Genomic DNA, 16,960 nt, shown 5'->3' on the forward strand with positions numbered 1-16,960 from the left:
GCTAATGCAACCTGTAGATGTCCAGGGCACACTGGGATATCGAGCCAAGTGTCCATCACCATCATCATTTCGAAGGGATAATGATAATGATGGGAAGGTTCACAACTGACTCAGCAGTTACATACAAAGGTGCAAGTTTGGCAGTTACATTGGGAAATTCTGGCTCCTTCTCAGGCTCAGGTTGGCCACCCCGGTCTAGATGTAGAAGTTACAACATTTAAACTTGAAAGAGGGGCCAATTTCCCCATCATTTCACACCTTTACATCCAAACACAATGACTTTCTGAATGAACCCTCCTCGTTCAGCCAGAAGATCTTGGGGTGGTTGTAGGAGTCACTGGATAAATTTCTCTGGACTCTGTTCTGAATCAGGTCAGAGCAGAGGTACCTAACGATCTAGTCTGGCTGTAAAATCTATATATCAACACCAAATATGGTGTGAAATTAATCCTCAGAAACGGCTGTTCCCCACCCAGACCCCAGCAAAGGGCTCTCCAAGGAAGGGGGCTGTTGAGGAAGGAAAGAAGAAAGATGTCCTTCTCTCCCTGGAGGGACTGGGCTCTGCGCTTTGGACACAAAGGAAGGGAAGGAAATGGTCACACGATGGCAGCAGAACCTAAGAAATGAAACACAACAGGCTTCTGAGCACGTTGCTTCTGAACAGTGAATGAACCTGACTCCCGTATCATGAAAAGCCAAAAAGCCGTTTCTTTCTATGCCCGGGAGAAAAGAGTTCCAATTATTCCTGCCTGTTTACTTTTGAATTATTTTACATTATAAAGAAAATTGTAACAAAATTAGTCTGAACTTGAGCTGCCTGTTATTAAAAGCTGGTTCCCCAATTCAGTTCCAACTGCCCTGCTAGAAACACCCCAGGTCCCTGCTCACCCCAGGAAGAGGAAAAAGAGAAACCCCCACTGGGCACTGCCCTTGGCTCCAGGCTGCTGTCCCGGGGTGCGGGTGGGGACTGATTGTTTCCTGCTGAGGAGGGAGCCAGTAGAGGCCTCTGATGCTCTGCTCCTAGCACCTACCCAGCCCAGGCTGTCCTCTGCCTCAGCTGCTGCTCCCGGCCTGCTCTAGAGTCAAACACGCAGGGCCCCCAGGGGAACAGAGGCTGGGACAAGGCAGCTTTGAGCTGGGAAGATATTGGGAGTTCTCATTCCCTGAGAACTGGCCTGGCTCCCATCTCAACAGCAAACAAATCAATTCCACGTCCCCTCCCCAGAAAAACCAGCCTGGAGCCAAGGGCAGCAGGGGACAATTCCCTCCAGTTCCCACCGAGGCAGGAGAGAACCCAGGGTGTTTCTAGCAGAGCTTATGGAACTGACGTGGGGAAACCAGCCTTTAATAACAGGCAGTTCCAGTTGAAGCTAAGTGTTTTTAACAATTTTACAACATTAAATAACCCTTCAATCGTAGAGTCATCATCCATAAAATTGCTTCAGCCTTACAGGTTCCCAAGAGCAAAACTAAACATCTCTTCAAATCCAAGGGAGTGGAGATCCGTCAGTGTTCAGAGCCCTCCCACATAAAAGAAACAACTTGTGGTACACACTGGCCCCATCATGTGGCCATCGCTTTCCCTCCTCTCTGTTAAAACTTTTAGTATTTTGCACAGAAACCTTCTTCCCTCAGGAGAGACTTGGGAACCAGGGCTGCTAGCCAGACAAAAACTTTTAAGAGGAGGCGTAACCTGTCAAAAATGATCTCCCCTCTTCAGTTCAGTGACAGCCTGAAATGTTACTTGTCCCGGCAGAGCTGGAGGATTGAAAGCAGATACATCAAAGCCCTGTGTAGCTAGCAGGAATGAACATAAACACTCCCTGGTATCTGAAGAGATATTTAGTTTTACCCTTGGTAAACTACAAGACTAAAGGAAAGGCAGTGGTGCCAAATATATAGAGTGAAACACAAAACAATCGTCATAGTTATGCCCATAGTGACTGCAAAATCTTTCTATATACTTATTATGATTTTCTCTGGTGTCGAGACATTGACTAGACCTTGACCAAGAAATTTGGCTCTGGATAAAATAATCAACTACCCCCAGTTAATGCAATGGACTAGAAATTGACTGGGGTCTCTCCACAGGTTCAAATCCTGCCAGCTAGAGATGCATTAGTATATTGTCATTACTGTTGTCTTAGTGCCTGAGCATCCACAGAGCCAAATCTGGTCTTGCTCTGAGGCTGTCTACATTTAAAATGCTGCTATAGCACTGTGGAGAAGACAGTTGCTACAGTGAGGAGGGTTTTCAATCCCTGTAATAGCTACATTCACAGAACAATCTTTCCTTTCATTTAGCACTATCTAACCATGGCTTAGGTCAGCTTAATTATACTGGTTCTGGGGTTTTCACACCCTGAAAGACGTACTTGTTAGAGGGTTTATCCCATCACCCTCCCATTCCTGGTCCTTCTCGCGTGACCAGAGAGCAGCAATGCACGGAGCTCAAAGGTGCAAACAATTCAGTGTTTATTGGGGTAAACTTCCAGCGTGTAATATTCCAATTTCCTTCCTCAGTATCCCCCTTCCAAGCTCTGACACCACAGAGCCTTGCCTGTGTCCCTGTTCCCATTCCCTGTTTCTATTCCCCCCCTTAGAAAACATAATTCCAGTTCCCCTACCACCATCCCCATTCCCCCCTTACTTCCTGACTGACTGCAGACTATATAGTAAAACTTGAGTTCTGCTTAGCTATACCCTAACCACTCATTTTACTGAAATGTAACTAACCAATCCTAACAGTGTAACATGATTATCTAACCAATTATAGCCCAGCACCTTAATTGGTTTACACCCAACAATTTAATTATACAGCAGACAGAAAGAATCACAGCACCAGACAGAGATTATACAGACAAGCAATAGGAAAGTGGGGACTACAGTGATAGAACAACACAGAAATGAGGATTTCACACCCCAGCTATTGATCAGTGAGTTGTTCCTAGACAGGATGCTATCATGGTAGAGGTTGTGGGTGCTGGTTGCTTAACTGTCTGGCCCCCAGGGCAGGATTTTGAGGTTCACCATTACTGTCTCAGAATGCCAGCACCCATCTTTTGTTCACTTAAAATGCGAGCAGGGAGATTCCAACACCACAGAACTCATGGAGCTCCAGGAAACGTGTAACTTTAGGTCCGGGTGAGTGTGTCTAAAATTCAGCTGTGCTGTAGCAGGTCTCTAGGAGTCGAAAGAGATGTGCCATCTCGACCTCCCTAAAGAGTTCATCAACTATTAATGAAAACTAGGGTTGATAAGTCATGTTTTTTGTAGCAGGAGGATGGCGCACTGGTCTAAAGTGCCAGTTTTAAGACTCTTTTTTCCCTATCTCTTGGGTGTTCTGGTCTCTGCATAGAGATGTGGTTTCAAATCCCACTCCTGACATGACCATTTAATTCTATCTGGAGAAAATAGCCTCACTTGAATCTCCTTTGGAACAATAGAACCCCATTTGCTTAGCTTTGCTATTCCAGTAGTTGTGAGAGAAGCTCCAAACCAGAGGGAAACAGGGCCTGTTCTCTCGACCCATCAATTTTTGTCTTCCTTCATTCCAAGCCATTTTCTCAGAAACATCCATATTTCCCACACTATTTTGTTTAATGTTCTTTGCTTTTATGAAACTTTAGAGTCATCATTTAATTGCCACACAACTGTACTTATGAAGTGAAACACAATATTTTTTGGATATTCTTGCAGAAGAGTTTTGCTTTCTGACCTGGAATTGAACAGGGGCTACCCGAGGGGGACAATGCTGCTCCCTTTTCTTGGCTCATCCAAAAAACATAAGTTTTTGGTGCCCTTTGTTTCCCTGTTCTTCAAAGGCAAATCAGCTGGTTTAGCGGCTACTGAGAAAGCCTTAGAAAAGGGCCCCAAAATTGATAGCAGCTGGTTTCTATAGTGTAGGGGACAGGAAGCAGGGTGGGTTGGATGAGGAGTGGTTGGGGTGGGGGTCTCTGGAGGGCAGTCAGGAGCAGGGGTGGATGGGGCATGGGAGTCCCGGGTCTGTTAGGGGTGGGGAAGGATAGGAGACAGGGCAGTCAGGAACAGGGAGCAAGGAGGGTCCTGGGAGCACAGTTAGGGCGGGGGTTTCTGGGGTCAGAGAACAAGGAGCTGGGGGTTGTATGGGTCCAGAGTTCTGGGGTCCTGTCAGGGGCGGGAGCAGTTGGATAGGCATGGGAGTCTGGGGTTCTGTCTGGAGTGCGGGGTGTGGATAAGGGTTGGGGCAGTCAGGAGAGGCAGGGGTAGGGTCCTAGGGGCAGTCAGGGGACATGGGGCAGAGAGGCTTAGATAGGGAGTGGGGTCCCAGGAGGGGGTAGTAGGGACAAGGAGCAGGGAGGATGGGGTTTGGGGGGGCAGTCACCCAGCCTTCTGCCTGGAGCCCTAACCCCCTCCACAGCCCGCCCAGGCCCCTGCCCTGAGCCCTGTACCACCCAGCCCCCTGTTGACTCCTTCACCCCGCCACGACCCCAGCCCTGAATCTGGCACCCCCACACATCCCCAGCCTCCCCACATCCCATGCACCCCGCACATCCTCACCCTGAGCAGCAAACGGGAGCTCCTGCACCCCTCCGCACACATTCCCACCTGCACCCCTCATGCCAAATGGGAGCTCCCCAGGTCAGTGCCCCCACACCCAAACCTCCTGCCCCAACCCTGAGCCCTCCTCATTCTAGCTCCTGGCCAGACCCTTCACCCCCAGCCCTGTGCTCGGTCCACTTCCACCCTCAGCTCAGTGCAGAGAGGGTAAGAGAATGGGCCAGAACCAGGGTACCCACTATATGTGGGCAGGGCCGGGACTCCACACCAGCAGTGGGCTGAGCAGGTCCGGCAGCCGGGATCCCGGCTGGCAGGAGCCAGCGGATGGAACCCTGAGCGGCAGTGGGCTGAGCCGCTCAGCCACTGCCGGTCTGGGGTTCTGGCTGACAGACCCTTCCCAGCTGGGGTCCTGGCGCAGGCCCGCTCAGCCCACTGCCGGCCTAAGTGAACAGAACCCCAGACCAGCAGCGGGCTGAGCGGGCCGGTGGCATAAGATCAACATTTTAATTTAATTTTAAATGAAGCTTCTTAAACATTTTGAAAATCTTGTTTATTTTACAATACAACATTAGTTTAGTTATATAATATATAGACTTGTAGAGAGAGACCTTCTAAAAAACATCAAAATGTATTACCGGCACGCGAAACCTTAAATTAGAGTGAATAAATGAAGACTCGGCACACCGCTTCTGAAAGGTTGCCAACCCCTGCTCTAGAGGTTTTTATGGCATTGATCTCCCTTGCAGATTCTCTGATGGCTAATATGGGCTGATTGCCAAGAGAACATTTTCCCACACTCACTGCATTCATAGGGCCTCTCCCGTGTGTGGATTCGCTGATGTTTAGAAAGGGCTGATCTTTGAATGAAGCTTTTTCCACAGTCACTGCATTCATAGGGCCTCTCCCCTGTGTGGATTCTCTGATGAGTAAGAAGGTTTGAGCTGCAATTGAAGGTTTTCCCACACTCACTGCATTCATAGGGCCTGTTCCCTGTGTGGATTCTCTGATGTTTAGAAAGGCTTGAGCTGCTAGTGAAGGTTTTCCCACACTCACTGCATTCATAGGGTCTCTTCTCTGTGTGGATTATCTGATGTTTAGAAAGGTCTGAGCTGGTAATAAAGCTTTTCCCACACTCACAGCATTCATAGGGCCTCTCCCCTGTGTGGATTCTCTGATGTTTAGAAAGGTCTGAGCTGCTCGTGAAGCTTTTCCCGCACTCACTGCATTCATAGGGCCTCTCCCCTGTGTGGAGTCTCTTATGAACAACAAGATTTGATCTGTAAGTGAAGGTTTTTCCACACTCAGTGCATGTATTTTTCCTCTTTCCGCTCAGGATTTCCTGCTGGGTTGTGGTTTCCTTGACGCTCTTCTGAGTTCCCCGACAGGAAATAAATTTACCCACTTTCTCCTCTGGCTGGTTTCCTTGCGCTCTTTCTGGTCTGTGCTGAATCTCACAGGATTTTCCCTGCTTATGACTCTTCGACACATTCCTTTTCGATCTTTGCGATAATTCTCTGTGTTTAGCCACTTGCTCAACATTTTCCTGCTGAGAATTCTGCTCCTCTTTCTCACATACCATTGTGTCACCTGCTGTGATAGAGACAGAAACCTCAAACAGGGATGGAAAGGGGAAGGCCAAACCAATACAAGTACTGAAGAGAGGTCAAATAAAAACAAGAACTGAACTCCCCCAAACTCTTCCCCAAACAGGAGAGAGGAGGATCAATTTGGCCCTCACATCCCATCCAAATTCACAGGGGGAAGGGAGGAAGCTACTGCCTGGTGTCTGCTAGGGTCTACAGGAAGCCATGAGCTATATTTACCCTAAGGATACGACCCCTGCTAGGGACAATAATGAACTGAGAAACCTTCCAAGGGCTTTGTAGGGCATCCCAGATGTTTCCTTCAGGCACTTACAGATTCTGAGTTAGTTTAATCTTTCCTCACCTGTGCAGGGAACTCTCAGAATCTCTCTTTTCTCTGAACCCTGGAGGTCTGGGACCCATGGCTCGTCCCCTTGTTCCAGCTGGGAGATTATATGAGGTTTGGAAACTGGAAACCCTGCTCAGATGAAAGAAAACAAAGGAGTTCAGTTGATTTCACATGACTGTGTCATAAAAAACACTATTAATTTAACTTCAGTGCTTAGTGTGACCCAGTGTTCCTGAGGCAGTCCACACTGAAAATGGCAAGGTCAGGGCAGGCTGAAAAAGGGAGAGCAGATGCTCCTAAAACTGGTGGTTAACACGGAAGTTAAATTCACTGATCAGTCACCAACTGTGCTTCTGATCCCCCACACTGGTTATCGAGAAACTGAAAAAGACATCACACGGCCCCCTTTACTGCATTCCAGTTCTCTGACTCCCAATCAGCACCTAGGTCCGGCACAGTGAGAGGTTATTTAAAAACTCTGCTCCCATAAACAAAGTGTTCTTCTGACCCCAGAGTCAGCCACATTACCAGGTCTGTATAGGTTTGGATCTTACCCAGAATACTATGATGCCAGCCAATCCTTAGCATCTAAACTAAAGGTTTATAAGCAAGAAAGCATCTAAACTAAAGGTTTATTATAAAAGAAGGAAAGAAAAAGGAAGTTGTTAAAATGGGAAAACAATGAGATACATTCAGAAATCTCTATATCTGGTTCTTAGCAGTATTGGTGAGTTGCTGGCTTGAAAGGCTCTCTGGTACACATCCACATCATTCAGTCCTTTGTTCCAGGGTTCAGTTTGTAGAGAAGTTGCTCCAGAGGTAGGAAGAGGGACTGAAGACAAAATGGAGATGATGCAGCTGACCTTTATATTCCTTTCCCCATGTGTCTTCTACTTCCTGTGTCCCAAACACAAGCTTCACAGCACATGGCATGGAAAAGCCTTGGAGGTCTCAGTACACAGGCATACCCCTGCATGTCTTGCTGACTCAAGAGGTGTCTCCCCTTGATCTTTTCAATGGATTCATTGTACAGCTGATGACCCTGGATGGGCCATCGAACAGGCTGGGCAGCGCCGATGCCAATATGTCTGGGGGTGTCACTCAGAAACACTACACAAGTCTGGAATACAGATATACCCTACATATCTATACCTCACATTACAAAGAAACAAGATTATCAAACTTGGAAAATCATAACATTTTCATTGACACCTTACATGGCATATCTAGCTCGATTCATTGCAATTTCATTATATTGGTATTTATAATAAAATAATAATAATAATATAAAATGTGTCTCAATTCCCTACAGTGTCACTTAATAAACCAGTGAATTCCCAGGACCAGTTCCCCAGGTGTTTGAAGATGCCTAACACCTTGCTTGTGAGGGACTGAAATACCCACATATATGTTGGGAACACACAGACAGACACTGTGCAAGTCTGTGCCCCTATGTTCACTCTTCTAGAAAATTATGATCAATTTTGTTCATAGTATGTGTCAGGGCTGAATCTCCACTCTGTCACTCCGAGTGCAGAAAGTGGGGGGCCGCCAGGATTCTAAAAATTAATTTGTGCAACTCTAGGCTTGTATTAAACCCCCAAAGTTACAGCTTTTCTCTGACCTTGGCTTGGTAAATGTTGCCACCACCCAAATGCAAAAAAACCCCAAACCCTTGGACCCAGGAAGGAGCATTTAAGAATTCTTCCCTGTGGGACACCCTCAAGCCCTTTCACCTCCCCTCCGGGAAAGAGCTGAGAAAGAAAACAAAGGACACCAAAAATCTAACCCTGTTCTTAAGAGAGAGAAATTTTATTAAAATTGAAAAGAAAAACAATAAATCTGGAACTTAGGCTTTTGCTAGATCTTAAAAGAAACAATTGTTGTAAGCACCCAAAATAGCTTTCCTGGGGGTTCAGCTTAAAGCTTAGAAGCAAACAAAAGTATCTGGGATAGCACAGAGGAGCTCCAAAAGCCAAAATAAAAAATATAAACCTGATTGTGTCTGTCTAAACATTCCCTGTCCAAATCATTTCTTCTAGGGATGGAAGATGAATTTTCAAACCTGCTTCAAGCCATACACAGCATCGCTACTCCGTGTCGCCTTCTCCGGAGAACAACAGACAAAGGGAAAGTTACTGTCCCATTTTAAAAAGTTCTAGTCTTTCCATTGGCTCTTTTGGTCAGGTGCCCACTCTTTTTCTTTTACCTATGGCCTTGTTAACCCTTTACAGGTAAAGCAGGCAGAGAAGTCACACCAACAAGGATTTTACAGCAATCTGGCTGGCTGGGTGTTTATAAAAGGGAGATCCCTTCCCTCCCCCTTCATTTATCACTGTATGGCTTGTTCGGTACCATTTGAAAAGACAATCTACTGAAAATCCTCCTTAAAATGTGTAGCAACACTGTATGTAAAGTTATGAGATTTTACGGCATGATGTTACTGAAAAAGTTGCAACCCTAACCCTAAGTTCCTCAGAGACAGCAAGGCAAACAGCTGGTCAAATAGCCATTCTCCAGGAGAGGGAAGGTGTGAAGAAGACATTTACATTCCATCACAGGGACCACTTGAAGGTCATATCTACGAGAGCCTGTCACCATGACTCAGCTGAGAACTGGATTTGTTTCTAGTACAAAGGACTGAATTATAAAGAGAGGTGAGGAAAATGCATGAGACTCTCTCTCTCCCCCTCCCCTTCCCTCTGCTCATGACAACTCCTGAAGAACTGAATGTGGGCAGCAGGGGCAGGTTCGAGGGATTCCCAGCTGAAAGGAAAGCCAGCCTGTCTCAGCAGATGGTGAGAGAAACATTTGTTTTAAATCATTTTAGCTGGTTAACTTAGACATTAGTTTGTGTTTTATCTTCCACTTCTTTCGTAAACAATTCTGACTTTTATGCCTCATTACTTGTAGTCACTGAAAATCTTTTTTTTCCCCCTTCAGTAGTTAACAATCTTGGTTTATTGTTTTATCTAACCAGTGTGGTTGGATTAAAGTGTGTTGGAAACTCCATTTGGAATAACAAGGCTGGTGCATGTCATTTTCCATTGATGAAATAACAGATTTCATATGAGCTCCCACTGTTCAGTAGTGTGCTGGACAGGACAAGATGCACATTTCTGGGGGATGTCTGGGAGCAGAGAATTTTCTGGGGTTCTCCGGTGGGGTACTGTAATTCGGGAGTTGCTGACTAGCAGCACTCAAAACTGTGTAGCTGGGAGCGAGTTACACGCTGGAGACTGCGTGTTACCTGCCCAGGAGTGGCTGCTCTCACAGTAGAGCAGTGTAAAAGGCACCCCAGCCTGGGGAACTGAGGGGACACAGCTGTTCAACACTCCAGACTGTACTGTGCTTAATGTCACAGACACTCAATTTCAAAGTCTCTTAAAACACATAGAAAGTAAATCCATGTCCCAGAAATCGAAGTCTCCAGAGAGAGGGCAAGTCTCCCTGGCTCTGCTTCTTGCTGACAGACAGGTCCAGAGACAAAGAGAGAGTCCCGGGGAAGCTGGAAATATAAGCGTGGGGCTCAGTGGAGAAAGGGGAGAGGAAGGGCAGGGATATTACTGAATGCAGGATCTCAGCACTACTAGATGTCAGGATAACATAGTGCAGCCCACTGGAAAACATAATCCCAAATATACATATAAAATGATGGGGTCTAAATTAGTTATTTCCATTGATTTATATAAGGGCAATAAGATATTCTCTGTATTATTGTCTATCCCTTTTTAAATAATTCCTAACACCCTGTTTGCTTTTTTGACTTCCGCTGCACACTGCTGGATGTCTTCAGAGAACTATCCACAATGACAAAAAGATCTTTTTCCTGATCAGCTGTAGCTAAATTTGCCCCCATCATATTGAATGTATAGTTGGGGTTATTTTTTCCAACGTGCATTACTTTACATTTATCCACATTGAATTTCATTTGCCATTTTGTTGCCCAATCACTTAGTTTTGTGAGATCTTTTTGAAGTTCTTCACAGTCTGCTTTGGTCTTAATTATCTTGAGCAGTTTAGTAACATCTGCAAACTTTGCCACCTCACTGTTTACCCCTTTCTCCAGATCATTTATGAATAAGTTGAATAGGATTGGTCCTAGGACTGACCCTTGCGGAACACCACTAGTTACTCCTCTTCATTCTGAAAATTTATCATTTATTCCTACCCTTTGTTCCTTGTCTTTTAACTAGTTCTCAATCCATGAAAAGATCTTCCCTCTTATCCCATGATAACTTCATTTATGTAAGAGCCTTTGGTGAGAGACCTTGTCAAAGGCTTTCTGGAAATCTAAGTACACTATGTCCACTGGATCCCCCCTTGTCCACGTTTGTTGACACCTTCAAAGAACTCTAACAGACTAGTAAGACATGATTTCCCTTTAAAGAAACTATGTTGACTTTTGCCCAACAATTTTTGTTCTTCTATGTGCCTGACAATTTTATTCTTTACTATTGTTTCAACTAATTTGCCTGGCACAGACATTAGACTTATCGGTCTGTATTTGCCAGGATCGCCTCTAGAGCCCTTTTTAAATATTGGCGTTACATTAGCAATCTTCCAGTCATTGGGTACAGAAGCTGATTTAAAGGACAGGTTACAAACCATAGCTCATAGTTCCCCAATTTCACATTTGAGTTCCTTCAGAACTCATCGGTAAATACCATCTGGTTCTGGTAACTTGTTACAGTTAAGCTTATCAATTAGTTCCAAAACCTCCTCTAGTGACACTTCAATCTGTGGCAATTCCTCAGATTGTCACCCACAAAAGGTTTGGGAATCTCCTAACATTCTCAGCCATGAAGACTGAAGCAAAGAATGCATTTAGTTTCTCCGCAATGACTTTATCGTCTTTAAGGGCTCCTTTTGTATCTCAATCGTACAGGGGCCCCACTGGTTGTTTAGCAGCTTCCTGCTTTTGATGTAATTAAAAAACATTTTGTTATTACCTTCTGAGTTTTTGGCTAGCTGTTCCTCAAACTCCTTTTTGGCTTTTCTTATTACATTTTACACTTAATTTGGGTGCTTATGCTCCCTTCTATAGACACCTCACTAGGATTTGACTTCCACTTTTAAAAGATGCCTTTTTATCTCTCACTGCTTCTTTTACATGGTTAAGCCAAGCCACAGTGGCTCTTCTTAGTTCTTTTGCTGTGCTTTTTAATTTGGGGTATACATTTAAGTTGGGCCTCTAATATTGTGTCTTTGAAAAGCATCCATGCAGCTTGCAGGGATTTCACTCTAGTCACTGTACCTTTTAATTTGTTTAACTAGCCCCTCATTTTTGCATAGTTCTCCTTTCTGAAATTAAATGCCACAGTGTTGAGCTGTTCTTCCCACCACAGGAATGTTAAATTTTGTTATATTATGATCACTATTTCCAAGCGGTCCTGTTATAGTTACCTCTTGGACAAGATCCTGCACTCCACTCAGGACTAAATGGAGAGTTGCTTCTCCCCTTGCAGGCTCTTGTACCAGCTGCTCTAAGAAACAGTCATTTAAAGTATTGAGAAATTTTGTCTCTGCGTTTTGTCCTGAAGTGACATGTACCCAGTCAATATGGGGATAATTGAAATCTCCCACTATTATGGAGTTCTTTATTTTGATAGCTCTAATCTCCCTTCGCATTTCATCCTCACTATCACTGTCTTTGACAGGTGGTCGATAATAGATCCCTATTGTTATATTCTTATTAGAGCATGGAATTACTATCCATAGAAATTCTATGGAACATGCGGTTTCATTTAAGATTTTTACTTCATTTGAGTCTACATTTTCTTTAACATACAGTGCCACTCCCCTCCGCACCCTCCCGAGTATGACCTGCTCTGACCTTCAGATGTATTTTGTACCCTGGAATGATTGTGTCCCATTGATTGTCCTCATTCCACCAGGTTTCTGTGATGTCCTATTATGTCAATATCCTCTTTTAACACGAGGCACTCTAATTCACCCATCTTATTATTTACACTTCTAGCATTTGTGTACACGCACTTTAAAAACTTGTCAGTGTTTATTTGTCTGCCCTTTTCTGATGTGTCAGATTCTTTTGTGTGTGAATGCTTCTCGTCTGATCTGGCCCCTACTTTATCCTCTTTCAGCCTCTCTTCCTGACTAAAACTAGAAAAATCTCTATCACTACACTCTCCTCTAAGAGAAGTCTCTGTCCGATCCACGTGCTCCTCTGCAGCCATTGGCTTTCCCCCCATCTCTTACTTTAAAAACTGCTCTGCAACCTTTTTAATGTTAAGTGCCAGCAGTCTGGATCCACTTTGGTTTAGGTGGAGCCCATCCTTCCTGTATAGGCTGCCCCATCCCCAAAGTTTCCCTAGTTCCTAATAAATCTAAACCCCATCTCTCTACACCATCATCTCATCCACGCATTGAGACTCCGAAGCTCTGCCTGCCTACCTGGCCCTGCGCGTGGAACTGGGAGCATTTCTGAGAATGCCACCATAGAGGTCCTGGATTTCAGTCTCTTTCCTAGCAGATTAAATTTGGCCTCCAGGACATCTCACCTACCCTTCCCTATGTCATTGGTATCTACATGTACCATGACCACTGGCTCCTCCCCAGCACTACACATAAATCGATCTAGATGCCTTGAGAAATCCGCAACCTACGCACCAGGCAGGCAAGTCACCATACGGCTCTCCCGGTCATCACAAACCCAGATATCCTTGTTTCTAATGATCGAATCTCCCATTACTAACAGCTGCCTTTTCTTAATGAGTGGAGTTCCCTCCCCCGGTGAGGAAACCTCAGTGCAAGAGGTTCTTCCAGATAGTGTTGGGGTGAGGGTCCCAACTATGAGAAGCTTTCCCTCTGCTCCCGTTGACTGCTCTCATTCCCTGGGCCTTTCATCCTCCTCAACAGTGCAGGGGGCTGTCTGACCGGAGTTGGGACAATTCTATAGTGTCCCGGAAAGCCTCATCAACATACCTGTCTGCTTCCCTTAGCTCCTCTAGTTCCAACACCCTGGCCTCCAAAGCCTCCACACGGTCTCTGAGGGCCAGGAGCTCCTTGCACCAAATGCACACATACATACATGACATAAGAACGGCCGTACCGGGTCAGATCCAAAGGTCCATCTAGCCCAGTATCCTGTCTACCGACAGTGGCCAATGCCAGGTGCCCCAAAGGGAGTGAACCTAACAGGCAATGATCAAGTGATCTCTCTCCTGCCATCCATCTCCATCCTCTGACAGACAGAGGCTAGGGACACCATTTCTTACCCATCCTAATAGCCATTGATGGACTTAACCACCATGAATTTATCCAGTTCTCTTTTAAACGCTGTTGTAGTCCTAGCCTTCACAACCTCCTCAGGTAAGGAGTTCCACAAGTTGGCTGTGCGCTGTGTGAAGAAGACCTTCCTTTTATTTTCTTTAAACCTGCTGCCTATTAATTTCATCTGGTGACCTCTAGGAAGCTTCTGTTGATTATGCTGCACTTAAACCTCAGTTTTACTTGAGCAAACAGGAGATATTGGACATTGTGCAATATGGCTCCTGTGCTCTGTTCCCAAAGTGTTCTGCAGCAGGGGAGGGTCTCTGGTAGTGTGTGTGTCACTGGCATATTGGGGTGATGCTGAAACTGGGCAGAGTAGAGGTGGCATTGTGGGGCTGGCGTAAACCTTCTCTCTCCACTTCCCCTTCCAAGAACCGAGGGGACAGTAACCCTTACCCAGTGAGGTCACATTCTCATAGTTCTCCTGCATGACATCCCAGTAGAGGGCTCTCTGAGCGGGGTCCAGCAGAGCCCACTCTTCACTGGTGAAATACACAGCCACCTCCTTGAAGGCTACCGGCCCCTGAAAGAGCAAGAGTCCAACACTCAATACTTGCTGCCCCATTCACAGCCCCACTATTTGTGGGGAGAGGAGCCCATCAAAGGGAAGCCCTAGGTGGATTGCAGTCAACAAAGTCCCACCGCACCCTGCTCAGAGCATCCAGGAAACATCAGAGTGAGGGGACAAAGCGAGAGCCCCTTATCTCTCCCAGCAGATCCATCACACACCTACTAGCCACAGACTGACAGAGGAGAGGAGCCCTAGCAGGGACCAGGAGAGCTCCTGGTAGGAAGCCCAACACCCTCCTCATTGTGAGGAGCTGGGTATGAAGGGAGGGGAATCTCCCTAACCTCACTGGTGGGTGCCCCTTCATATCTCTCAGCAGCCACTGGTTAGTCGGGTCAGGCTCCAGCACTAAGAGTCTGGTCAGTTTTCCCAGCCCCATTCACGTGGGTTATTTTCTTCTCCACAAACTAGAGCATTTCCACCTCCGAACCTCCTGGGTCTGTTCCTAGAATCTAGGCCACTTATTAAACAACTCCCAGCAGGTCTGTCACACCCTGCCCTCCCTTTCTCCACCCTGTGCATTTCCTGCCCGCTCCAACCTCCAAACCAGACTGTGCAAACCTTCCCATCTCCGCTGTATTTGCTGTCCCTCTTCCTCCTGTAGGAACCCACCAACCCCTCAAAAAAATAATCCCTACCTGAGCTGGCTCCACTGCAGCCATTTCTCTTCCCTGTGTCATGGGAGGATGGGATGAGCTGGAGAAAAACAGGGTCATTCTGCAGCCCTGGCAGGAGAGAAGGGCAGTTGTGGAGGTTTCAGAACAGGCTTTAGTTAATTTCACATCACGATTCCCCAGGCCCCTTCCTGCAGACAGACATCCTAGACTCTGCCATGCTGGGAACATGCTTGATCTCTCTTTATTAGAGTGTAGACCTGGCCCCTCCTGTCAGGCTAAGCCCAGAGAGAGATTTTAACCTCCCTTCTGCCTCCCCTCACCCCGTAACAAAGTCTCTGAACACAAGGCTAGAAAAGAGCAGAACCCAAGGAGTCACTGTGGGGATTCCTCAGACACTGACCCCCGGCAGTCACACCCCAGCAGGGGAAATGTGGAGTCAGGAACTGGCTTTTCCTCTGTCTGATCCTTTTCTTGTTCACTGGAAAGTGGTTCTGCCCAGGGATGCTGCAATACATGTGTCTGGGTGGACTAGAGAGCTGGAAATCTCTCCCCGTTCATTTCTCCCACTGCCCCTTTCAGTCTCTCCTTCCCCTGTCCTCTCTCCCTGCCCCTCTGGCTGGGACAGTCCCATTCCTGGGGGCTTTGCTCTCCCAGGGCTGGATTTTCTCCTGGCAACTACTAATGGGAGGAGAAATTGGCGGGGGGGGGGGGGCAGGGGCGGTTTGTGCCAGTCCCCAGCACTTTCCCTGAGGTCTTTCAGTAACCTGGAGTCTGTGGCTCAGAATTTGCATTAACAGGGCCCAGGGCTGCCCTAGGGGGCTAGTACCAGCTGCAGAAAGTCATTACCTGGGCTGGGCAGAGAAAAAAGCTTTAATTAAGGTCACATCCCAGGACAGAATCCAGCTGGGGGAGCAGCAGCTGCTCAGCCTGGTCTCCCAGATCACAATGGAGGCTGCAGCGTCTGACCCAGGAAGCTGAACCCCAATATCCTGAGCAGAGAGGGACAGAGCGTTTGAGCAGCTTCCCTCCTTTAGCTCTCTGGGGAGAGCAGCTAATGAGAGCCCCTCCTCACAGGGAGAATTGCTGATCTCATTTGCCCCACTGTCCATCTGGAGTCACTCTGGATTAAAAATGGTCTCAATGAAACCAGATTTCAGAAAGAAGGAGTCCAGAATGCTGTGGAAGAGACCATTGTGTGGCATTTCTAGCCCCCTTCCCACCTGCCTCACCCCCCAGATCCAGTATAAGGACTCGGGCACAAATTTTCCCAATGGAACTGGAAGGTCCTGGAGTTTTCAAGATGTTTGATAAGTGGCTAGAAAGTTATCAGGGTGACTGGGCCTGGACGAGGAATGCCGGGACGTGCTTGGAGCCAGGATTCTGGCACAAGCTGATGAGCTAGAAGGAGCATGGTTAGTAGCAGCCCCCAGATCCCGCAGCCAGGGTCCCACCAAATATTCGCTGGGACCCATCCCCCAAAATCCCTGAACAGGGACTCCAGATACCCCTCAGCACCCCACTGGCCAGAGAACCCCCACCAGACCATCACTGGCAGGCTGGGAATCCTAAAGGGTTCCCCCCACCAAGAGCCCCCAATAGCCAGGGACCACCCCCCCAGGGGACCCCTCACTGGGAATTCAGTCCCTCACTGCCTGCCCAGGATTCCCCTACTGCCTGCCTAGGACCCCACCTGCCCTCCAGCAGGATCTGCCAGGCCGTTTGCCTGGGACCCCCTGATGCTTTACAACGGGACCCCTCCCTCTGCTTGCCTGGCAACCCGACCTAGCTCCTGGCACTCCCCCACCCAGCTCTGTGCATTGGGCATGACTGAGCCCCTGGCACAGCACCAGGCTCCCTCCAGCCCCTGCCCGCCTCCCAAGAGACGCCCACCCTCACTGTTCTGCACCAACAAGTCCCCAGTGCTACCCACCTCCAGGACCCACAGCCTCAGGGCTGGGCACATCAGAACACCCCCCCCCCCAAAACCTCCAGAACCCACCAATTTGACTAG

Source organism: Mauremys reevesii, linkage group 12, assembly GCF_016161935.1.
Source record: "Mauremys reevesii isolate NIE-2019 linkage group 12, ASM1616193v1, whole genome shotgun sequence".
Lineage (NCBI taxonomy): Eukaryota > Metazoa > Chordata > Testudines > Geoemydidae > Mauremys > Mauremys reevesii.